General features: G+C 38.6%; 1 protein-coding gene and 1 non-coding gene across 2 annotated transcripts in view; one reads left to right on the forward strand and one right to left on the reverse strand.

The window, feature by feature from the left end:
• The window catches only part of LOC105002500 (multidrug resistance protein 3-like), a 72,020-nt gene that overhangs the window by 44,046 nt on the left and 3,895 nt on the right, over positions 1 to 24,079 (reverse strand). The gene's annotated exons all lie outside the window — the stretch shown is intronic.
• TRNAC-GCA lies at positions 16,202 to 16,273 on the forward strand. The gene has a single exon. It is a non-coding gene; the product is annotated as a tRNA-Cys (tRNA).

The raw sequence follows: 24,079 nt of genomic DNA on the forward strand, positions 1-24,079 counted from the left end.
AGATAGATGCTCAAAAACCTGTACGTGACTTTTCATAACAGTACTATTATAATAGTACTGTTGCTGTAGAAAAAAATGGAAACAATCTAAATGTCTATTAAATGAATAATGAATACACAAAATGTGGTGTGTCTATAGAATGGAACATTATTCAGCCTTTAAAAGGAATGAAGTTCTAGTAGCTGTACAAGAAGGATTAGCCTTGAAAACATGCTAAATTAAAGAAGCCAAACATAAAAGCCACATATTTTACAACTTCATTTACATGAAATGTTCAGAAGTAAATCCGTAAGGACCAAAAGTGTATTAGTGGTTTCTAGGCAATGGGGTGGGGAGAGAAAAGGAAGTACCTGCTCAGTGGATACAGAGGTTCTTTTATAATATAATGAAAATGTCCTAGAACTGACAGCAGTGATAGTCATTCAACACTGTGCATACACTAAAATCCAGTGTATTGCACACTTTACAATGGTTAAAATAGTGAACTTTATGTTATATGAATTTAATCTCAAGTCTTAAAATGCTAATAAAACAAATGACGTGGAAAAATATGACTAAAACAAAACACAGGTCATAACAAAGAAAATACACATATTGTCTGCTACTGCTGCTAAGTTGCTTCAGTCATGTACGACTCTGTGCGACCCCATAGACGGCAGCCCACCAGGCGCCCCCGTCCCTGGGATTCTCCAGGCAAGAACACTGGAGTGGGTTGCCATTTCCTTCTCCAATGCATAAAAGTGAAAAGTGAAAGTGAAGATGCTCAGTCGTGTCCGACTCCTAGAGACCCCATGGACTGCAGCCTACAAGGCTCCTCCATCCATTGGATTTTCCAGGCAAGAGTACTGGAGTGGGGTGCCATTGCCTTCTCCACACATACTGTCTATGTATACATATTCAGATGTGATAGATATACAGAAAGTTGCTAGCTGCAATTATATCTGGGATTTCTGGAAGGTTTTATTAATACTTCTAAGGTTTTATATGTGAACCTCTCATCATTTTTACATGAAGTAGGAGTAAAAGGGAAGGCAGAGAACAACTGATAGTCCATGAAGATGAAAGTATACATATACAGGAAGGGGTTAAATTAAGGAATCGTGCTAGAGCTTTATCATTTTCTTCCTTTCTTTCCTTTTTTTAAAAACACAGTAAAAATAAAAGAGCTCTACCAACAATCAGCAGACTATCAGCTCTAATTTTAGACACTATCAGAATGAAAATAAATTAATATTTTCATTTCTTAATAAAGAAAAAAATAAAATAAAAATAAAAACACAGTAGAACATTAACAAGAATATAAACAAAGTCAAATAGTCCACATGGCCTTTATGGGATAAAATCTTAAAATGAAAAAGAGGTTTTTCAAAAAGCATTAGCAAAACAAGAAATGATAAGGGCTATAAGCTTAGGAATATATAAAAGTATAGGTATATGATTTTTATCAAAAAAGATATATGAAGAAAAGGAAACTTGAATGATACTTCAATGTTTCCAGTTACATTTTTTTAACCATACTTGCCTTACAAACTGAAGTCCTCTGTTTTTAGAATCTACATAGCTGCTTATTTACTACTTGAACTTTAAATTTACTATACTACATAGAGGTTAATTTTATTTCCTATACAATTTAAGGGGCTTCCCCCATGGCTCAGTGGTAAAGAATCTGCCTGTCAATGCAGGTTCAAACCCTGGGTCAGGAAGATCCCCTGGAAAAGGAAATGGCAACCCACTGCAGTATTCTTGCCTGGGAAATCCCATGGACAGAGGAGCCTGGCGGGCTACAGTCCATGGAGTTGCAAGAGCAGGATACGACTTAGCAACTAAAACACACAATTTAAGACGCTGAACGAAAATAACCATCTACATATAATCCTGGATGTTTCAAGAATGTTTGAATATTATTATTTTCTGAGATACAAAATCTGCTGAAGGTTTCCTGCATTTCCAAGCATATCATGGAAGTACATTCCAAGAACAGAGTGGCCTTGTCCATTGTCTAAAAGCCCAACTCTGGCAACCTTCAGAGCCACTTTCTTTTCTATTGTATCATGTTTTTTTTGGCCTGAGTAGGTGAGTTTTATTGGGTGAGTTGTGTTCAAATGTTACTGCATAAACAATTCAAGTCTCATTTTATGTGCGAACTAAGAATCAAAAGTTGGAAAACATTCAAAAATGAACAAAGAAAATTCAAGCGGCAAATGGAGAGGTTTATCTTTACCATTGTTTCTAACAGTGTTTACACCACACTTCAAAAGGTGGCCTCATGGGGAGGTAACTATTTATTATTAAAGTCAGGAAGAGCTTTGAGGTTCAAGCCAGTGTTCCTGAACAATGGTTAGGTATCATAACAGTTCAACTGGATTGCAGAAATTCTAAAATGTCAAGTCACAGACATTCTACCTTATTTTAAGAGTCTGAATCCAGATGCTATCAGAGAAAAAACAAACAAACAAACAAAAAACCCCCCACAAAAAACCAGCCCAGAGATTAGTACTCAGGGGATCAAGAAGTGGAAATTTCTAAAGAGTTCTGTTTTCCAACAAATATTCACTATGTGCCTACCATATTCCAAGCACTGTTCCAGAAATCTAGGCGACGTCAATGAACGAAACAAAGATCTTCACCCTAACGAAGCTTATACTTTAGTAGAGGTAAAGGAATACAATAAACAATAATCATAATGAGTAAATCACATATGTCAGAAGTTAAGACTTTAAAAAATAAGCAGGACAAGGAAAAGAGGTCAGGAATGCTTCAGGTGAAAGGAGGTGAGGTGAGTTCTAATTTAAAATATGCTGGAAGGGTTTACACTTCAATGAACAGTTTTGAAACAGATGGGGAGTTAACCATTCAGATGGAGATGTGCAATGGTGTTCTATGATAGCAGTGTCTGGTTACTCAAGAAAAAGGAGACCAATAAGGCTGCTGCTGCTGCTGCTAAGTCACTTCAGTCGTGTCCGACTCTGTGCGACCCCATAGACGACAGCCCACCAGGCGCCCCCGTCCCTGGGATTCTCCAGGCAAGAACACTGGAGTGGGGTGCCATTGCCTTCTCCGCCAATAAGGCTAGAGCACAGCAATTTAAAAACAGAAAGAGGATTCTCTGTGCATAGTGTAACTAGAGAATATGTTGAGAACTGAGGCAAAATCTAAACTCAAAGTGAGTCAGCAAGCCCAAAGTTAGGAAGTTTAATTAGCAGATTAATTCATAGGAAATTTGATACATCAGTAGTATCTTATTATATTTGGCCATTTGATATATCAATAGTATCTCATTATATTTGTTCCTGTTTTCTTTAATTAATAGTATATTACTAATTAATAGGCTTGGTCCTCTATGATACTCAGAGCTTTTTCATTTTAATCAGCTATATTTCATATAACCTTTACAAAATTCACCATTATATCCCATTTCCATATCACCTAGTTGAAGTTTTCAAGATGCTTTTTCAAGATTGTTTCTGACCAATTTACTGCTAAATTTCGTATTTTTCTTAAACTATCCGGTCTACAATACACTACTACATTTTAAAAATGAAATTTTACATTTTTATTTGAGGCACTTTTATGTCTTTCTTGTGTGGACTCCTCTCTGACCCAATGAGGCAGAAAGGATTATTGACTCTTTTGTGCTACATCACGCTCGTTGATACTTCTACTATGACTCAACGACAATAATCGACATCTTTGTTCATGTACCTTCCCTTTGCCCTCCGGAAGTGATTTCATGTGAAAGCATGCCTTCTTAATCTTTGTATCCCATACGGTAGCAGAGGATCTAGATGGATTGTTAAATAAGAGAATGAATGGTATAAATAGGGTGTGCGTGTGTGTGTGTGTGTGTGTGTGTGTGTGTGTGAAGATTAGGGGAAAAAAAAAAGAGGAAGGCATATGTGCAATGTCAAGGTTAAAGCCATGTGCTCCAGGAAAAGTATAGGGAACTCACACCATGACTTGTTGCCAAAGCAGAGGAACATATAGAGTTATATTTAGCCAAGAAAAATGTGAAGGGGTGATGGCTATCTTCCTTGGGGTTTCTTTCTACAATGTTACGAAACTTACTCAACTTCCTAAGGTAACCAAGAATCAAGGAATGGTAATTTTAAGTATTACAACGAAAGAGTGGGATCTTTGCCATTTTAAAATGTTTTAATGGGAACTGACAGAACTAGAGGAAGTTATAAATATATATTTTAATGTACAATAAGTTTGCTGTTGGCATTCAGAGTGCTCAGTCTCTCAGTTGTGTCCAACTGCTTGTGACCTCATGGACTGTAGCCTGCCAGGCTCCTTTGCCCATGGAATTTTCCAGGCAAGAATACTTGGTGGGGTGCCAATTCCCACTCCAGGATCGAACCTGCATCTCTTGCACCTTCTGCACTGGCAGGGCCTTCTACCACTAGCATCACCTGGCAAGCCGAGTTCTGTGCATTTTTTAAATGCAAGCAATCATGTAACCATGATCACAAGATACATAACAGTTCTACAACGCAAAAAAACTCCTTCGTGCTGACAGTATATAATCAACATCTCTAATCACTAACCCCTGATAACCCCTGAACCTCTTCTCTGACATGACAGTCTGGTCTTTGCTAGAATGTCATACAAATGGAAGCATACAGTATCTGACCTTCAGGGTCTCACTTCTCTCACTTAGCATAATACATCTGAGATTCATAAAGGTTGTTGCATACAGAGAAGATGTTTTTTCCCTTTTTTTCTCAGTTTGTATGGATTGTGTTGATTTACCTAGTCATCACATGAAGGACATTGGGCTGTTTCTAGTTTTTAGTGATTATGAATATGGCTGTTATAAACAGATCTTTGTGTAAAGATAAGTTTCCATTTCTCTTGAGTAAAGGAATTAGCTTTTGGGAAACCATTTTGCATTCTCACAGGTAACACATCAATATTTCAACTTCCCCACATCCCTACTAGAAATGGGTATACAGTCCAGCAGTGCCTGTGGTTGTAATTGCACTTCCCAAGTGACTAACGATACTGAACATGTTTTCATGTGTTTTACATGCCTTTTGCATATTTTCATTGGTGAAGGGTCTGTTCAAATCTTTTGCCCATTATTATATTGGGTTGCTGCTACTGCTAAGTCACTTCAGTCATGTCCGACTCTGTGCGACCCCAAAGGCTCCCTCATCCCTGGGATTCTCCAGGCAAGAACACTGGAGTGGGGTGCCATTTCCTTCTCCAATGCATGAAAAGGAAAAGTGAAGTCTCTCAGTCATTTCCGACTCTTAGCGACCCCATGGACTGCAGCCTACCAGGCTCCTCCACCCATGGGATTTTCCAGGCAAGAACACTGGAGTGGGTTGCCATTTCCTTCTCCAATGCATAAAAGTGAAAAGTGAAAGTGAAGATGCTCAGTCGTGTCCGACTCCTAGCGACCCCATGGACTGCAGCCTACCAGGCTCCTCCACCCATGGGATTTTCCAGGCAAGAATACTGGAGTGGGGTGCCACTGCCTTAAATTAGGTTAGATGTTTTCAAATTATTATATTCTCATAGTTCTTAGCATATTTTGGATACAAGCCCTTTGTCAAACATGTAGTTAGCAACTATTTTCTCCCAGCCTATGGCTTGTGTTATTCTCTTAACAATGTCTTTTGGAGGACAAAAGTCAGTAATTTTCCTGAGGTCTACACGTCATTATTTTTTGCTTCATGGGTTACACTTCTGTTGTTTTACCTAAAATGTTTGCCTAATTAAACATAACAAAGATGTTTTATGTTTTTAATGGTTCTTTGTTTTTACATTTAGTCTATGATCCATTTTGAATTAATTCTTGTAGGTGGTGTGAGGTAGAACTCAAGTTCATTTTTTGCATATAGAACTATGGATGGAGGTTTGTGACAGTGTACAGGAGGCAGGGATCAAGACCACCTCCAAGAAAAAGAAATGCAAAAAGGAAAAATGGTGGTCTGAGGAGGCCTTACAAATAGCTGAGAAAAGAAGAGAAGTGAAAGGCAAAGGAGAAAAGGAAAGATATACCCATTTGAATGCAGAGTTCCAAAGAATAGCAAGGAGAGATAAGAAAGCCTTCCTCCGGGATCAATGCAAAGAAATAGAGGAAAACAATAGAATGGGAAAAACTAGAGATCTCTTCAAGAAAATCAGAGATACCAAGGGAACATTCATGCAAAGATGGGCACAATAAAGGACAGAAATGGTATGGACCTAACAAAAGCAGAAGATATTAAGAAGAGGTGGCAAGAATACACTGAAGAATACAAAAAAGATCTTCATGACCCAGATAATCACTATGGTGTGATCACTCACCTAGAGCCAGACATCCTGGAATGTGAAGTCAAGTGGGCCTTAAAAAGCATCACTACAAACAAAGGTAGTGGAGGTGATGGAATTCCAGTTGAGCTATTCCAAATCCTAAAAGATGATGCCATGAAAGTGCGCACTCAATATGTCAGCAAATTTGGGAATCTCAGCAGTGGCCACAGGACTGAAAAAGGTCAGTTTTCATTCCAATCCCAAAGAAAGGCAATGCCAAAGAATGCTCAAACTACAGAACAATTGCACTCATCGCACATGCTAGTAAAATAATGCTCAAAATTCTCCAAGCCAGGCTTCAGCAGTACATGAACTGTGAACTTCCAGATATTCAAGCTGGATTTAGAAAAGGCAGAGGAACCAGAGATCAAATTGCTAACATCCACTGGATCACATAAAAAGCAAGAGAGTTCCAGAAAAACATCTATTTCTGCTTTATTGACTATGCCAAAGCCTTTGACTATGTGGAACAAAACAAACTGTGGAAAATTCTTTAAGAGATGGGAATACCAGACCACCTGACCTGCCTCCTCAGAAATCTGTATGCAGGTCAAGAAGCAACAGTTAGAACTGGACATGGAACAACAGACTGGTTCAAAATCAGAAAAGGAGTGCATCAAGGCTGTATATTGTCACCCTGCTTATTTAACTTATATACAGAGAACATCATGCGAAACGCCAGGCTAGAGGAAGCACCAGCTGGAATCAAGATTGCCAGGAGAAATATCAATAAACTCAGATACGCAGATGATACCACCCTTAGGGCAGAAAGCAAAGAACTGAAGAGCCTCTTGATGAAAGTGAAAGAGGAGAGTGAAAAAGTTGGCTTAAAACTCAACATTCAAATACGAAGATCACGGCATCCGGTCCCATCACATAGCAAACAGATGAGGAATTGATGCAAACAGTGACAGACTTTATTTTGGGGAGCTCCAAAATCACTGCAGATGGTGACTGCAGCCATGAAATTAAAAGACGCTTGTTCCTTGAACGAAAAGCTAGACACCATATTAAAAAGCAGAGACATTAGTTTGCCAACAAAGGTCCATCTAGTCAAGGCTATGGTTTTTCCAGTATTCTTGTATGGATGTGAGAGTTTGACCATAAAGAAAGCTGAGTGTTGAAGAATTGACGCTTTTGAACTGTGGTGTTGGAGAAGTCTCTTGAGAGTCTCTTGGACTCCAAGGAGATCAAACCTATCAATCCTAAAGGAAATCAGTCCTGAATATTCCTTGGAAGAACTGAAGCCGAAGCTGAAACTCCAATAGTTTGGCTATCTGATGCGTAGAACTAACTCATTTGAAAAGACCCTGATGCTGGGAAAGATTGAAAGCGGGAGAAGAAGGGGACAACAGAGGATGAAATGGTTGGATGGCATCACCGACTCAATGGACATGAGTTTGAGTAAACTCTGGGAGTTGGTGATGGACAGGGAGGCCTGGCATGCTGCAATCCATGGGGTGGCAAAGAGTCGGACACAACTGAGTGAAGGAACTGACCTGAATCCCATTGTTCTAGCACCATTTTTTGGAAAAGATGATCAATTCACCAGTGAAATGCCTTTTCTTCTTAGTAAAAAACCAATCAAGCATATCTGTGTGCCTCTGATTTCTGGACTCTACTCCATTCTACTTTCCAGGTGGCTCAGGGGTAAACAATCTGTCCTCCAACCCAGAGACCCAGTTTTGATTGCTGGGTTGGGAAGATTCCCTGAGAAGGAAATAGCAACCCACTCCAGAATTCTTGCCTTGGGAAATCCTATGCACAGAGAAGCCAGTTCATAGAATCACAGAGTCAGATATGACTTAGCCACTTATATATGTATGTATATACAAAAGCTTTTACCAATAAGTAAGTGTAAGTAAGTGTTAGTCGCTCAGTCGTGTCCGACTCTTTGGCACCCCATGAACTGTAGCCCTCTAGGTTTCTCTGTCTATGGGATTCTCCAAGCAAGAATACAGGAATGGGTTGCCATTTCCTTTTCCAGAGGATCTTTCTGACCCTGAATCCAGGTCTCCTGCATTACAGGCAGCTTCTTTAGCGTTTGAGCTACAGGGAAGTCCTAATATTTAATTTACTTTAATATTTAATTGAAATTGTAATTTACCAATAACACACCCTTTAATCACTATTTCCTGAAAGTTCTCAAAATCAGAGACTTTGAGCATCCAACTTTGTTCTTCCCTTGTGAAACTGTTTTGCCTATTCTAATTACCTAGGCTAGCCATTTACAGAATCAGTTTAATATCTACAAAAAAAGCCTGCTAACACTTTGAGAGGACACTGCATCTATAGTCAATGTAGAGAGAACTGACATCTTAAGAATATTGAGTTTTAGAGAAATTATCAGGTCCAAAATGTTACTAATCCTAAGGCTAAGAAATCCTGCTGTAGACTTCTGTAGATCCCGGCTACACACTGAACGTTTGTGTCTCTCCAACACTGAAACCTAATCCCCAGTGTGATGGTGTTTGAAAGTGGGGCTTTGGGGAGGTTATCACATCATAAGCCCTCATGAATGGGGTTAGGGCCCTTATAAAAGAGAGCATTTGTTTCATTTGTTGGAAGGTTTTCAACTACTGATTCAATCTCTTTAATAGATGCAGGGCTAGGCAAGTTATCTATTTCTCTGTTAAGTCTTGTTAGGATTTGTCTTTGAAGAAATTGATCCATTTCACCCATGCTGTCAAATTTATGTTAAGAGTGGTTCATAGTATTTACTTATCCTTTGAATGTAGGATCTATAATGATATGCCCACTTTCACTCCTGATACTGGTAATTTGTCTTCTCTTTCTTGCTCACTCTGGACCAAGAGTTAATAAAATTAAAATGTATTAATGTTTTAAAACAACTAGCCTTTCATGTGATGGGGAAATGATGGAAACAGTGACAGACTTTATTTTGGGGGGCTCCAAAATCACTGCAGATGGTGACTGCAGCCATGAAATTAAAAGACACTTACTCCCTTGGAAGGAAAGTTATGACCAACCTAGATAGCATATTGAAAAGCAGAGACATTACTTTGCCAACAAAGGTTCGTCTAGTCAAGGCTATGGTTTTTCCAGTGGTCATGTATGGATGTGAGAGTTGGACTGTGAAGAAGGCTGAGTGCCGAAGAATTAATGCTTTTGAACTATGGTGTTGGAAAAGACTTTTGAGAGTCCCTTGGACTACAAGGAGATCCAACCAGTCCATTCTGAAGGAGATCAGTCCTGGGTATTCCTTGGAAGGACTGATGCTAAAGCTGAAACTCCAATACTTTGGCCACCTCATGCGAAGAGTTGACTCATTGGAAAAGACCCTGATGCTGGGAGGGATTGGGGGCAGGAGGAGAAGGGGATGACAGAGGATGAGATGGCTGGATGGCATCACCGACTCGATGGACATGAGTTTGAGTGAACTCTGGGAGTTGGTAATGGACAGGGAGGCCTGGCATGCTGTAATTCATGGCGTTGCAAAGAGTCAGACACGACTGAGCAACTGAAATGAACTGAGGCAGCATATTGAAAAGCAGAGATATTACTTTGCTAACAAAGGTTTTCTAGTCAAGGCTATGGTTTTTCCAGTGTCATGTATGGATGTGAGAGTTGGACTATAAAGAAAGCTGAGCACCAAAGAATTGATGCTTTTGAACTGTGGTGTTGGCAAAGACTTTTGAGAGTCCCCTGGACTGCAAGGAGATCCAACCAGCGTATCATAAAGGAGATCAGTCTTGGGTGTTCATTGGAAGAACTGATGTTGTAGCTGAAACTCCAATACTTTGGCCACCTGGTGCGAAGAGCTGACTCTTTTGAGAAGACCCTGATACTGGGAAAGATTGAAGGCAGGAGGAGAAGGGGATGACAGAGGATGAGATGGCTGGATGGCATCACCAACTCGATGGACATGGGTTTGGGTGGACTCCGAGAGCTGGTGATGGACAGGGAAGCCTGGTGTGCTGCAGTTCATGGGGTTGCAAAGAGTTGGACACGACTGAACTGAACTGATTTTGTAGATCTTTTTTCTTCTGTTGTATTTCTTGACTATATATGTCCCTTTAACATTTGTTTTAAAGCTGGTTTGGTGGTACTGAATTCTCTTAACTTTTGCTTGTCTGAAAAGCTTTTTATTTCTCCATCAATTTTGAATGAGATCCTTCCCGGGTACAATAATCTTGGTTGTCGGTTTTTCCCTTTCAGTACTTTAAATATATCCTGCCATTCCCTTCTGACCTGCAGAGTTTCTGCTGAAAGATCAGCTGTTAAAGGTATGGAGTTTCCTTTGTATGTTACTTGTTGTTTCTCCCTTGCCTTTTTAATATTCTTTCTTTGTGTTTAGTCTTCGTTAGTTTCACTAGTATGTGTAGGACAAAACAAATTTTTTACAACTTGTTTAAAATTAGAAAGTATTCAAACAAAAAACAATTTCCCATCTTAAATTAATTCATTTGATTTCTTATATGAAATAATTTCCAATTAAAATCAGCTTAATAAAGAATACTTTCACTGGACACCTGTATCACATATCACTTTGGAATTCAATTTTTCCTTGTCCAAAGACAAGGACAAGTAATGTATTTTAACATAAGTAAGCTATCGAGGCTTCCCAGGTGGCTCAGTGGTAAAGAATCTGTCTGCCAACACAGGAGATGAGGGTTCAATCTCTGGATTGGGAAGATCCCCTGGAGAAGGCAATGGCAACTCACTCCAGTATCCTTGCCTGGGAAATTCTATGGAGAGAGGTGCCTGGAAGGCCCACAGCATCACAAAAAGAGTGAGAAATGACTTTGAACTAAACAATAACAGCGACAAGCTAGCTAGTAATCTAGACAGACAGTTCTACTACTGAAGCTATTAGATGTTTTAATTTCAATGCTTATTTTCTTCACAGTTTTTAAAGGTTATATCCACTGATAATTACTAGAAAATATTTGCTATATTCCTCATGCTGTACAATATATCCTTGTAGTTTGTTTTATATCTAGTATAAACTATATAAAAAAAATTTTTTTAAGCATGTACCTCTTAATCTCCTACCCTTACACTACTCCTCCCCCAGTCCTCCCCACAACTGGTAACCACTGGTTTGCTCTCTGTATCTGTGAATCTAAAGGACGGGGGAGCCTGGTGGGCTGCCATCTATGGGGTCACACAGAGTCAGACACGACTGAAGCGACTTAGCAGCAGCAGCAGTAGCAAAGCTATATGATGTTTAAAACCCCCTCATTAGAGATTATTCATAAGGGTGGCTTTTTTTTTTTAAGAAGTGAGAATGCTTCTTTAGTTTACCTTCAACCTTGTTTTAGAAATATCCACTGCTACTATTCTTCACTAGTTGAACATAATTACCTCATTTGACAAACATCCCTACTATGTACCGCTGCTGCTGCTGCTGCTAAGTCGCGTCAGTCATGTCCGACTCTGTGCAACCCCATAGACAGCAGCTCACCAGGCTCCTCTGTCCCTGGGATTCTCCAGGCAAGAATACTGGAGTGGGTTGCCATTTCCTTACTAGATACTGGGAATAAAATAGATGCTCAATAAACTATGATTCCTGGACTTGAGAAATGCACATTCCAACAGAAGACAAAAAGATAATTAGATTACAGCATAATGAGCACCATATTTATTAAAAAGTATTTTGGGATGAGGGGGGATAAATGGTTCTAACATTACTGGAAAAGCAGTAACAGTTAAATTTGGATTTACTGTAATAAATCAAGGGTCAAAAGGATAGAAATCAAATATATAAAGAGTTGACCCTTGAACAACCCAAGTTTGAAGTGCGTAAGTCCACTTATACATGGTCCATTTATTTCCCATTTATGTTACAGTGCTATATGATTCCGGTTGGTTGAATCTGTAAACGCAGTCACAGTTTGGAGGGCTGACAGCATACACATGACTGTTAAACGTGGATTTCTGACTTGCGGAAGGTAAGCACCCCTAAGCCTCACACTATTCAAGGGTAAACTGTATAGAAAATGAAAAAGAATATATAACCAACAAGTTCATACCGAGAAAACTAAATGGAATAAATGAAATAAAAAAATAATGATATATAAGATTAAAAAGTGAACATAAATAGTAAATTGGTAGTCATAAACCCAAATGTAATAATATTAAATATAACTGGGCTAAATGCTCTAAATAAAAAACTAGATAAAATGTAAAATTCAATTCTATCCTGCCTACAAAGAGACACTTTTAAGGACCCAGAAATACTGAAAGTTAAGAATAAAAAGTGTATCATATAAACATTAACTAAAAGAAAGCTATTTTAACTATGCTAATAGCAGAAAAAACTAGACTTTAAGGTAGGAACACTATTAGAGATAAAGAAGGACGTTTCATGATAACAGAGGAATGAAATCACTAGGAAGAGACCACAGTTCTCAATCCGTACCCACCTGGTAATCAAACAACAAAATATTTTAGCAAATAAATGACAGAACTAAACAGAGGAACAGACAAATCTACACTCAGACAGATCTGACAGATTTAACACACGTCTCTTAACATCAGGCTAAGCATACAACAAACTAGGAGGGATAGTGAAATTAGGAACACAATGGCATCTATAAAACATGAAATCAACAATGACAGAATACAGTCCTCCCTTGATATCTGCAGGGAATTGCTTCCAGGAACCCTGAAGAAACCAAAATCCACAGATGTTCAAGTTCCTTAGAGTTGGCCCTCCACATTGCTGGATGTGGAACAGGTGAATACAGAGGACTGTTTATCTTCTTTTCAAATGTATATGAAAGAGTTACTACAATTGACCAAATGTTGCATTGTAAAGCAAGCATAGATAAAAATGCAAAACTTTAAAATCTTTCGAATACTCTCTGCACAGTGGAATTAAGTTAGAACTCAATAACTAAAAACAGAAAATCCTCAACTGTCTGAAAGTTAAACGGTACCTTTTAAAATAAACAATGAGTCAAAGAAGAAATCCCAACAGAAAGTAGAAAACATTTTAAATTAATTAATAATGAAGACACAAATTTTAAATCTGTGTCTGACTCTGCGACCCCATGGACTGTAGCCCACGGGGGTCCTCTGTTTGTGGAATTCTCCAGGCAAGACTACTGCAGTGGATTGCCATTCCCTTCTCCAGGGGATCTTCCCAACCCAGAGATCAAACCGGGGACCTCCTGCATTGCAAGCAGATTCTTTAGTGTCTGAAAAGTAAAGCCCCAGGGAAGCCCCTTGTTTGCTATCCCAAAGCAATGTCAAACAAGGCAATCTGTGGTCTAATAATGCAAAGATACGAAAGAAAAAAGGCTGAAAAACAATGATCTAAATTTCCATCTCAAGAATTAGAAAAAGAACAGGAACTTAAAAAAAAAAAAAAAAGCAGAAGGAAGGAAATACTAAATATGATAAAGAGAAAGCAACAAATTAAGAAATATACAGAGAGGAAATTAACAAAGCTAAAGGCTGGTTCTCTGACGATATTAATAAAATTTATATATTCCCAGCAAGAAAAAAAAAATGGGAAAAACAGAAATTACCAAAATCAGGAGAGAAAAATGGGAAATGACCAGACTTCTAAATGATAAAAAGATATTCAGAGGATATTGAGAGAAGCTTTAAATTTGGTAACATACAGGAATGGGTGTATTCCTTGAAAAACTCACTGAAACTGATAAAAGAATAAACAGGAAATCTGAATTGTTCGGTATCTATTAAATAAATTGAGTCTATTACTAAAAGACTTCCCACAAAGACAATTTGTGGTTCAGATTTCTTCCCTGGTGAATTCTTCCAAAAGTTTAAGAAAGAAATAATATTAACTGTACACAAATTCTTCTACAAAACAGAATAAAAGAACATTTCCCAACTTGTAAAGTCAGATAATCTTACTGACAAATCTAGACAAGGACACTATAAGAACAATCACAGACCAATCACTTTCATGAATGTGCAAAAATCCCAAATACAGTATCACCTCACTTAATGTAAAGATACGTAAAAAAGATAATACAGCACAACCCAGTTTATTTATTCCAGGGTGGGTTAGCATCAAAAACTCAATTAGTGTGATTAACTACATAAAGAGAAAAAAGGAGAGAAATCATATGATCATCTTGATAGAAAAACTATTTGACAACATTTGTTGTTGTTTAGTTGCTAAGTCATGTCTGACTCTTTGCGACCCCATGAATTATAGCTCGCCAGCTTCCCTATCCTTCACTATCTCCTGGAGTTTGCTCAAACTCATTCAGCATCCACTCACAAAATTCTCAGCAATCTACTAGTAAAAAGAACTAAGAAAAACCTACTGCAAACATCATATTTAGTGGTAAAACTGTTAATGCTTTCTACAACACTGTGGTCCTAGGCAGTGCAGTAAGACAAAAAAGAAAAGCCATAAAGTTTAAAAAGGGAAGAAATAAAATAGGTAGAAGACACGACAATGTTTTCAGAATGCTAAACACACACACACACACAAAACTGCAGAAAATCTATTAGAATGAATAAGCACATCTGGTAAAATTGCTAATTACAAGAACAATATTTTTAAAAGCAATTTAATGTCTATATATCAACAAAAAAGAAAAAAGTTTTAAAATTATTGTAATACAGAGATATTAAATATGGAAGAACAAATCTAAAAAGATAAAATCTATATATTCAAAACTACGAAACATCTTTGAGAAAAATTTCAGAATAGCTACAAATACATGAAAGGATGGAGATTTTTTACTCATGGATTGGGTTGCATTTAAGTCTTGTCAAGATGGCAGATGATGTATAGATTAAATGCAATCTTAAAAAAATTCCAGCAGATTTTTTAAATGGAAATTGACAAACTGATCCTAATATCTAGTTTGCAAAGCCCAAAAATAGCCAAGACAGTCTCGAACACAAAGCTGGAGAACTTATATTTCCAAACACGATATACTATAAAGATATAGTTATTAAACCAATATGATATTAGCTCAAGAACAAAGAGACTAATGGGACAGAAGAGGGAGTCCAGAAGCACACACACGAATGATGCTATCACCTTGTCGTTGTTCAGTCGCTCAGTCACCTGACTTATGACAAATGTGACACTTGAGTGTAGTGAGGAAAGCACGGTCTTTTTTAATAAATGGTACTAGGGAAGATCCCCCGGAGGAGGCCAGGGCCACCCACTCCAGAATTCTTGCCTGGAGAATCCCATGGACAGAGGGGCCTGAAGCGCTTCTGTCCACAGGGTAGCAAAGAGTCAGACAGGACTGAAGCTAGTTAGCACACCTCAAACTGATTTCCTAAGGAAAATATTTAATCTTGACTCCTATATTTCACAGCATAAACAAAAAATAAAGTACAGGTGGACTGCTGATATAAATGTAAAGGACAAAACTAAATCTTCTAGAAGAAAACAGAAGAATATTTTCATTACCTTGGAGTACTAGACCAATTTCTTAGGCAGGCCACAATAAGCACGAACCAAGATGGAACTTTATGATGGACTACTTCACAATTATGAGTTTCTATTTATCACAACATAAAGAGAATGGAAAATCAAGCCACCAAATGGGGAAAGATACTTACATCACATAGACTCAGCAAAGATCCACATAGAATGTACAAAGAATTACACAAACAAAACATCAGACATTGCAAATGATAAACCACTTGAACTGGCATGTCACAAAAGAGACTCTCCAGATGGCCAACAGACTTATGGAAAGGTGCTTAACTTCAACAGAGATCAGGGAAATACAAATTATATAAATCCCCATGTGACACCCCATCAAACCACTAGAATCGCTTAAGTGAAGACAGAAAAATTTCAAGTGTTAGTGAGGATTAGAGAAACTGGAATTCTCATACAGTTGACCCTTGAGTAACATGAGTTTGAATTGCATGGGTCCACTTAATGCAGGCTTTTTTCACTGAATACAGTACTACACGGGTTTCCCAGTTGGCTCAGACGGTAAAGCGTCTGCCTGCAATGCAGGAGACCCAGGTTCAATCCCTGGGTTGGGATGATCCCCTGGAGAAAGAAATGGCAACCCACTCCAGTACTCTTTTCTGGAAAATTCCATGGACAGAGGAGCCTGCTAGGCTATATAGTCCATGGGTGTACAAAGAGTCAGACATGACTGAGCGACTTCACTTTTCACAGTACTACACAGTCAGCGGTTGGTACAATCTGAGAGTGCATGCTGATGCAGCCCACTGTGAAGTTACATGCAGATTTTAGGCCATGTTCAGAGTCAGCACCCCTAACCCTACTCCACTGTTCAGGAGTCAACTGTACACTGCTGACTACCATGCAGCCTGGTACAATGCCTTTGGAAAACTGTTATATCCACTGAAGCCAAACATCTATATACCATATCACCCAGAAATGCCAGTTCATTTCAGTTCAGTCGCTCAGTCGTGTCTGACTCTTTGCGACCCATGAACCACAGCACACCAGTCTTCCCTGTCCATCACCAACTCCTGGAGTCCACCCAAACCCATGTCCATCCAGTCGGTGATGCCATCCAACTATCTCATTCTCTGTCGTCCCCTTCTCCTCCTGCCTTAAATCTTTCCCAGCATCAGGGTCTTTTCAAATGAGTCAGCTCTTTGCATCAGGTGGCCAAAGTATTGGAGTTTCAGCTTTAGCATCAGTCCTTCCAAGGAACACCCAGGACTGATTTCCTTTAGGATGGACTGGTTGCATCTCCTTGCAGTCCAAGGGACTCTCAAGAGTCTTCTCCAACACCATAGTTCAAAAGCATCAATTCTTCGGTGTTCAGCTTTCTTCATAGTCCAACTCTCACATCCATACATGACCACTGGAAAACCACAGCCTTCACTAGATGGACCTTTGTTGGCAGAGTAATATCTTTGCTTTTCAATATGCTGTCTAGGTTGCTCTTAACTTTCCTTCCAAGGAGTAAGCGTCTTTTAATTTCATGGCTGCAATCACCATCTACAGTGATTTTGGAGCCCAGAAAAATAAAGTCTGACACTGTTTCCGCTGTTTCCCCATCTATTTGCCATGAGGTGATGGGACCGGATGCTATGATCTTCGTTTTCTGAATGTTGAGCTTTAAGCCAACTTTTTCACTCTCCACTTTTACGTTCATCAAGAGGCTCTTTAGTTCTACTTCACTTTCTGCCCTAAGAGTAGTATCATCTGCATATCTGAGGTTATTGATATTTCTCCCAGCAATCTTGATTCCAGCCTGTGCTTCCTCCAGCCCGTTTCTCATGATGTACTCTGCATATAAGTTAAATAAGCAGGGTGACAATATACAGCCTTGATGAACTCCTTTCCCAATGTGGAACCAGTCTGTTTTTCCATGTCCAATTCTAACTGTTGCTTCTTGACTTGCTTGCAGATTTCTCAGGAGGCAAGTCAGGTGGTCTAGTATTCCCATCTCTTAAAGAACTTTCCACAGTTTGTTGTGATCCACACAGTCAAAGGTTTTGGCATAGTCAATGAAGCAGAAATAGATGTTTTTCTGGAATTCTCTTGCTTTTTCCATGATCCAGCGGATGTTGGCAATTTGATCTCTGCTTTCTCTGCCTTTTCTAAAACCAGCATGAACATCTGGAAGTTCATGCTTCACGTATTGCTGAAGCCTGGCTTGGGAGAATTTTGAGCATTACTTTAATAGCGTGTGAGATGAGTGCAATTGTGCGGTAGTTTGAGCATTCTTTGGCATTGGAATGAAAACTGACCTTTTCCAGTCCTGTGGCCACTGCTGAGTTTTCCACATTTGCTGGCATATTGAGTGCAGCACTTTCATAGCACCATCTTTCAGGATTTGGAATAGCTCAACTGGAATTCCATCACCTCCACTAGCTTTGTTCATAGTGATGCTTTCTAAGGCCCACTTGACTTCATATTCCAGGATGTCTGGCTCTAGGTGAGTGATCACACCATCGTGATTATCTGGGTCGTGAAGATCTTCTTTGTACAGTTCTTCTGTGTATTCTTGCCACCTCTTAATATCTTCTGCTTCTGTTAGGTCCCACCATTTCTGTCCTTTATTGAGCCCACCTTTGCATGAAATGTTCCCTTGGTATCTCTAATTTTCTTGAAGAGATGTCTAGTCTTTCCCATTCTATTGTTTTCCTCTATTTCTTTGCACTGATCGCTGAGGAAGGCTTTCTTATCTATCCTTGCTATTCTTTGGAACTCTGCATTCAGTTGCTTATATCTTTCCTTTTCTCCTTTGCTTTTCACTTCTCTTCTTTTCACAGCTATTTGTAAGGCCTCCTCAGACAGCCATTTTGCTTTTTTGCATTTCTTTTTTTGGGGATGGTCTTGATCCCTGTCTCCTGTACAGTGTCACGAACCTCCATCCATAGTTCATCAGGCACTCTGTCTATCAGATCTAGTCCCTTAAATTTATTTCTCACTTCTACTGTATAGTCATAAGGGATTTGATTTAGGTCATACCTGAATGGTCTAGTGGTTTTCCCTACTTTCTTCAATTTCAGTCTGAATCTGGCAATAAGGAGTTCATGATCTGAGCCACACTCAGCTCCTGGTCTTGTTTTTGCTGACTGTATAGAGCTTCTCCATCTTTGGCTGCAAAGAATATAATCAATCTGATTTCGGTGTTGACCATGTGGTGATGTCCATGTACAGAGTCTTCTCTTATGTTGTTGGAAGAAGGTGTTTGCTATGACCAGTGTGTTCTCTTGGCAAAACTCTATTAGCCTTTGCCTTGCTTCATTCTGTATTCCAGGGGCAAATTTGCCCGTTACTCCAGGTGTTTCTTGACTTCCTACTTTTGCATTCCAGTCCTCTATAATGAAAAGGACATCTTTTTTGGGTGTTAGTTCTAGGTCTTCATAGACTGTTCAACTTCAGCTTCTTCAGTGTTACTGGTTGGGGCATAGACTTGGATTACCATGATATTGAATGGTTTGCCTTGGAAACAAACAGAGATCATTATGTCATTTTTAAGATTGCACCCAAGTACTGCATTTTGGACTCTTGTCGACTATGATGGCTACTCCATTTCTTCTAAGGGATTCCTGCCCACAGTAGTAGATATAATGGTCATCTGAGTTAAATTCACCCATTCCAGGCCATCTTAGTTCACTGATTCCTGGAATGTCGCTGCACTCATAGGTACATATATTCACCAAAATACATATTCATGAATATTCAATTAGTAATAGTCAAGAGTGAAAACAATGCAAGTGTCCTATTTAGGCAGAATGGATATACTGTGGTATATTCATATCACAGACTGGATTTGTTGAGTATTGCCTCATTGTGAATTTGAAATGAATGGACTAATACGTACCTTTTTCTATTTAGTTTATTTTGCTCAACATTATGTTTGTGAGATTCATCCTTTTTGTTGCACATAGCTGTAATTTAATGTTCAATGCTGTATCAAATTCAAAAAGAGGCAAAACTAACGGTGTTGAAAGCTAGGAGCATGCAGTAACTGAAGGAAGGGAAGGAAGAGATTTCTGCGGCTTTAGGTAGTGTTCTCTTTTATTAGTAATACTGTATTCCCAGAACTTAATTATCTTTAAACTGGAAGCTTGTACCTTTTGTCACCTTCACCTTTTTGCTAACCTCCCACCAACCTGTTCTCTGTATTCGTGGGTACGGTTTCTTTAAGATTCCACATATAAGTGGGATCACACAGTACTTGTCTTTCCCTGACTTACTTCACTTAGCATAATGCCCTCAAGGTCTATCCAAGTTGTGGCAAACAGCAGGATTCCCCCCTTTTCATGGCTGAATAATTTTCAATTGTGTATACACATCACATTTTCTTTATGCATTCATCACTGATGGGCACTTAAGTTCTTTCCATGTCTTGACTATTCCAAGTAATGCTGCGATCATCATACAAGTACAGGTACCTTTCTGAAACAATGATTTTGTTTCCTTTGGGTAATGCACTTTTTTCTTGAACTGGGTGCTGGATATAAAGCTGTGTTCTTTTTGCAAAAAAAAAAAAAAATCATTGTACACCTATGCTGTGTGTACTTTTCTATATGCATATGATAAATCAATGAAAATCTATATTAAAATATGGAAGCAAAGTGTAGCTAGAAACAAGGCTAAATACATCAGTATGGTGTTCTACATATGTGTCAGAGGTTGGCCACAGATTTAACATTGCTGCTGCTGCTTTTAAGTCACGTCAGTAGTGTCCAACTCTGTGCAACCCCAAAGACGGCAGCCCACCAGGCTCTTCTGTCCCTGGGATTCTCCAGGCAAGAATACTGGAGTGGGCTGCCATTTCCTTCTCCAATGCATGCTGCTGCTAAGTCTCTTCAGTCTTGTCTGACTCTGTGCAACCCTATGGACAGCAGCCCTCCATGCTCCTCTGTCCACAGGATTCTCCAGGCAAGAATACTGGAGTGGGTTGCCATTTCTTTCTCCCGATTTAACATTAAGATTTCTAATAGCTTTATGAGAAAAAGAGAAGTTGCCAGCTACACATTCATTTGTGCCCAGTAGATATAAGTAGATCAACTGCCTAAAGATACAACTCTTGGCACTAAAAAAAAAAAAGATATTTCTCATAGAAATCTTCACAAAAAGAAGACATTTTTTGACATAATAAACAAAGTTCTTGACAACAATTTCAAGAAGATCCACTGTGATGGCTTCTAATGCTGACACTCAATGTAGGCTGCTGGAATCTTACCAAAGCAAGACAGGGGCAAAAGCAAGTGGAGACAGGACAGGGCAAAGCGATGCAACCTACACACTCAGCTGCTCTCCAGGCGGACCCAGGGATATAGTTTATAAACCTATAAGACTAATACAATAGTGGATAAGCTTCACATATTTCCCCCTGAATATCGCATCTCTCAACCAAGTTCTGACATTTATCAATCAGCAGTGAGATTAACACAATACCCTCTAATAAATGTGTAGCGGACAGCAATTTTCCATTATCAGTTGAATATGAAGCCAGTTAAGCTAGGGGAAGGGATAAGGATCTTCTGTGAATGCTGAGAAGCTGACCTCTGACTTTTAAGATGATCATCCTACCTCCACTGGGATCACCTATGATTAGGGCTCTAAGACTCTTTAGAAATGATACTGAATCTTCTCCAAAGCCATACAGTAACAAATAATGTTGATCAAAGTCCCAACCCAAAGTTCTACTATGTATAGCATTGATAAAAAGTGCTTCAGCCAAAAATATAATCACGATAGGCAAGGTATGAACAGTCTGCTGAAGCATTCTCAAGCAAAAAGTAACAAGGAAAGTAAGTCACTGCATTTAAAGTTATTTAGAGGATTATATCACCAATGATATTTGGTAACATTTCACATATCTGCATTTTAACCACCTTGTTCAAGTACAGGAATATATCTTTTTTTCCCCTGATTATTCAGCACCAGACGTTAAGAGGTTCAGAGTGCAAAAGCTCACTCACTGAACTTAGGTGTCTCAGTGCTTTTTTTTTTTTAAAACACTGGATAAATTTACTTATCTGCTTTTCTAGTTCACAACCAACTATAATGAGCATGTCAGGATAGGAAGCACAGAGGAAAGAGCTGGTAGAAACAGGCAGAGGTGCAGGAAATAACTGCTAACTTGGTAGGAAGAGCCAGCAAAGCAAAAGCAGACCAAGAACACCAAACACACCATGGGGCCATGTAGCAAACAGCGCTGTGTGCCTCAGGAGTCTCCAAGGGCAACCACCACACAGGGTACATTCACAGAAACAGATCCAGAGTAAAGTCACTTTTAGGGATTCTATGCCGAGTCTTTTTAATAAGGTAGGGAAACGTATAACGCTTTTTAAAAAGCAGTTTATCCACAACGCTTTAAATAGTATTCTTTATTGTAATATAAATCTGAACACTTAAGATTGTAAGCTTCAGTTAAACAGAAGACTTTACTCCACAAAAAATGCTGAGTAAAGCACTGCAGTTGACCGGAGAATTTTAACTCAAACACCAGTTACAAGAAAAATACGAGCATCTCATTTCCCAAACACATTGGAAAAATGAGGTGCTATTCAAATGAGGTTATCTGAATTAACATTCAAGTTATGAAATAGTATCTTGACCTATAGAAAACTAAGAACTATGTACACGTTATTAAAAGTACTTTAATTTTGAAAATCATCATTTGTCTCTACTGTGCTTACTTCATCACACCATCTCCTTCAATCTTTCATTAGTCCTTTCCATACACAAGACAGGGAAGTTATGGCTTTATGTGGGAGTTTCTCTTAATGTATTGGTTTAGAAGTTTGCCAAATGTTATTTTAAAATATTTATGCACCTATATTTAAATGTATATTTTAATAATTTTTCATAAACTATTATTGACCCATGGAAAGAGAACTTATATTTTAATTCTCCTTGTCACCAGAACTAAAATTAAAGGAATATGTAAGTTTTTTCAATAACCTATGAAGCTTAAAAATGTAACTAGTACCTGATTTTCTAGCATGAAAAATGCAGGTTAAGAAATCCTCAAGGAATTTAACAATTTTTGTAAATGGTAGAGAATATGCAGAGAAAATATTAGTTTGTACATGGAAATAAGTCAGTTTATGAATATTTTAGAGTTGAATGTGGAACATTTAGAGACTTTGAATGATCTATTTTCTATCACAATCTGTAAAAAAAATGATTAAAGACTACTTATTTGCTGAGATAAGTACTAAGTGTTTTCAGTCTACAATATATCAATGTTCATGAAAAAACTGATGAAATAATTACACACACAATCACAATGAACCAAAATTCAATTCCTGACTATCCTACCTAACCAAATAACTCACTTCCAAAGTTCGAACTGTAACATAGTTCTTAATATGAGGCATTTTCAAACCAAAAGAATTGTGTGGTTATGTAATAGGGCTGTAAACCTAAACTGAGAGTATGCCTAAACTGTGTAAGGGGTAATGAAAAGCATTACTGTCTAAGTATTGATGCATATCACCTGTACTAATTAACCTGCAAAGAAGCAGGTTAAAATACCTTCCCACCCTCAACTAACACATATGCCAGAATGCTAGTCAGGGGTGGGGGGAGTTTGTTTTGGTTTGGCTTTCTATACTATTCCATTTTTCCAGGATACCAGTAGAGAATCAAGGTATCACAACATAGAAGGCACAATTCAAAATGTTTTTGTTTGCAGAGAAAAAGCACATGCCTCATCTAGCTACCATTCAGCATATGTCTACCAAAATTACCAATGATTCTGTACAATATTATTTTACAGATGAGAAAACGGAAAACAGATTTGTTAAAGGACACAATTAATGACAAAGTAAACTTAGAACTCAATTATATTTCACTAAACCAGCTTCTTCCCAACTTAAATACGAAATCACATCTGATCTGCTACATAAAAATTTAAAAATAAATTATTTAACAGATGTGGGTGAGATACCCAGGTTCTGATAATTCTGAAAGAGAGAAAAGCAAAAGAAATTCACAAATACTGATTTCTTTCTTTTGCAGAATTCAAGGTGGGGATACTTAAAACACCCAAATGGCCTACTGTTGTGGGCCAGAGTGAGGTACTCCGCCCGTGACAAAGGTCATGAGGAAGGAGGCTCGACATACGCAAAGGCGGGATCGAGCCTCAGGAGTCCCCCTGGAACTCCTTGAGCATCTACCCCCATAACCAGAGCCTGCCTACTTTACTACTTTGTGCTCACCTACACCTCTGACTTTACGGGGGGCTGTCCCCCACCACCTCTTTCGGAGAAGGAGTTAACTTAGAGCTCCAGTTAATAATAATCCCTGGGCGTGATAAGAGTGTTTTAACCTACAAACTCCTCTGAAGGTTCTCTAGCCTGCCTGACAGGCTCGTCCAGCCACATGTGATTGCTC

The sequence above is a fragment of the Bison bison genome, unplaced genomic scaffold (assembly GCF_000754665.1).
Source record: "Bison bison bison isolate TAMUID 2011002044 unplaced genomic scaffold, Bison_UMD1.0 scf7180017864454, whole genome shotgun sequence".
In the NCBI taxonomy this organism is placed as follows: domain Eukaryota; kingdom Metazoa; phylum Chordata; class Mammalia; order Artiodactyla; family Bovidae; genus Bison; species Bison bison.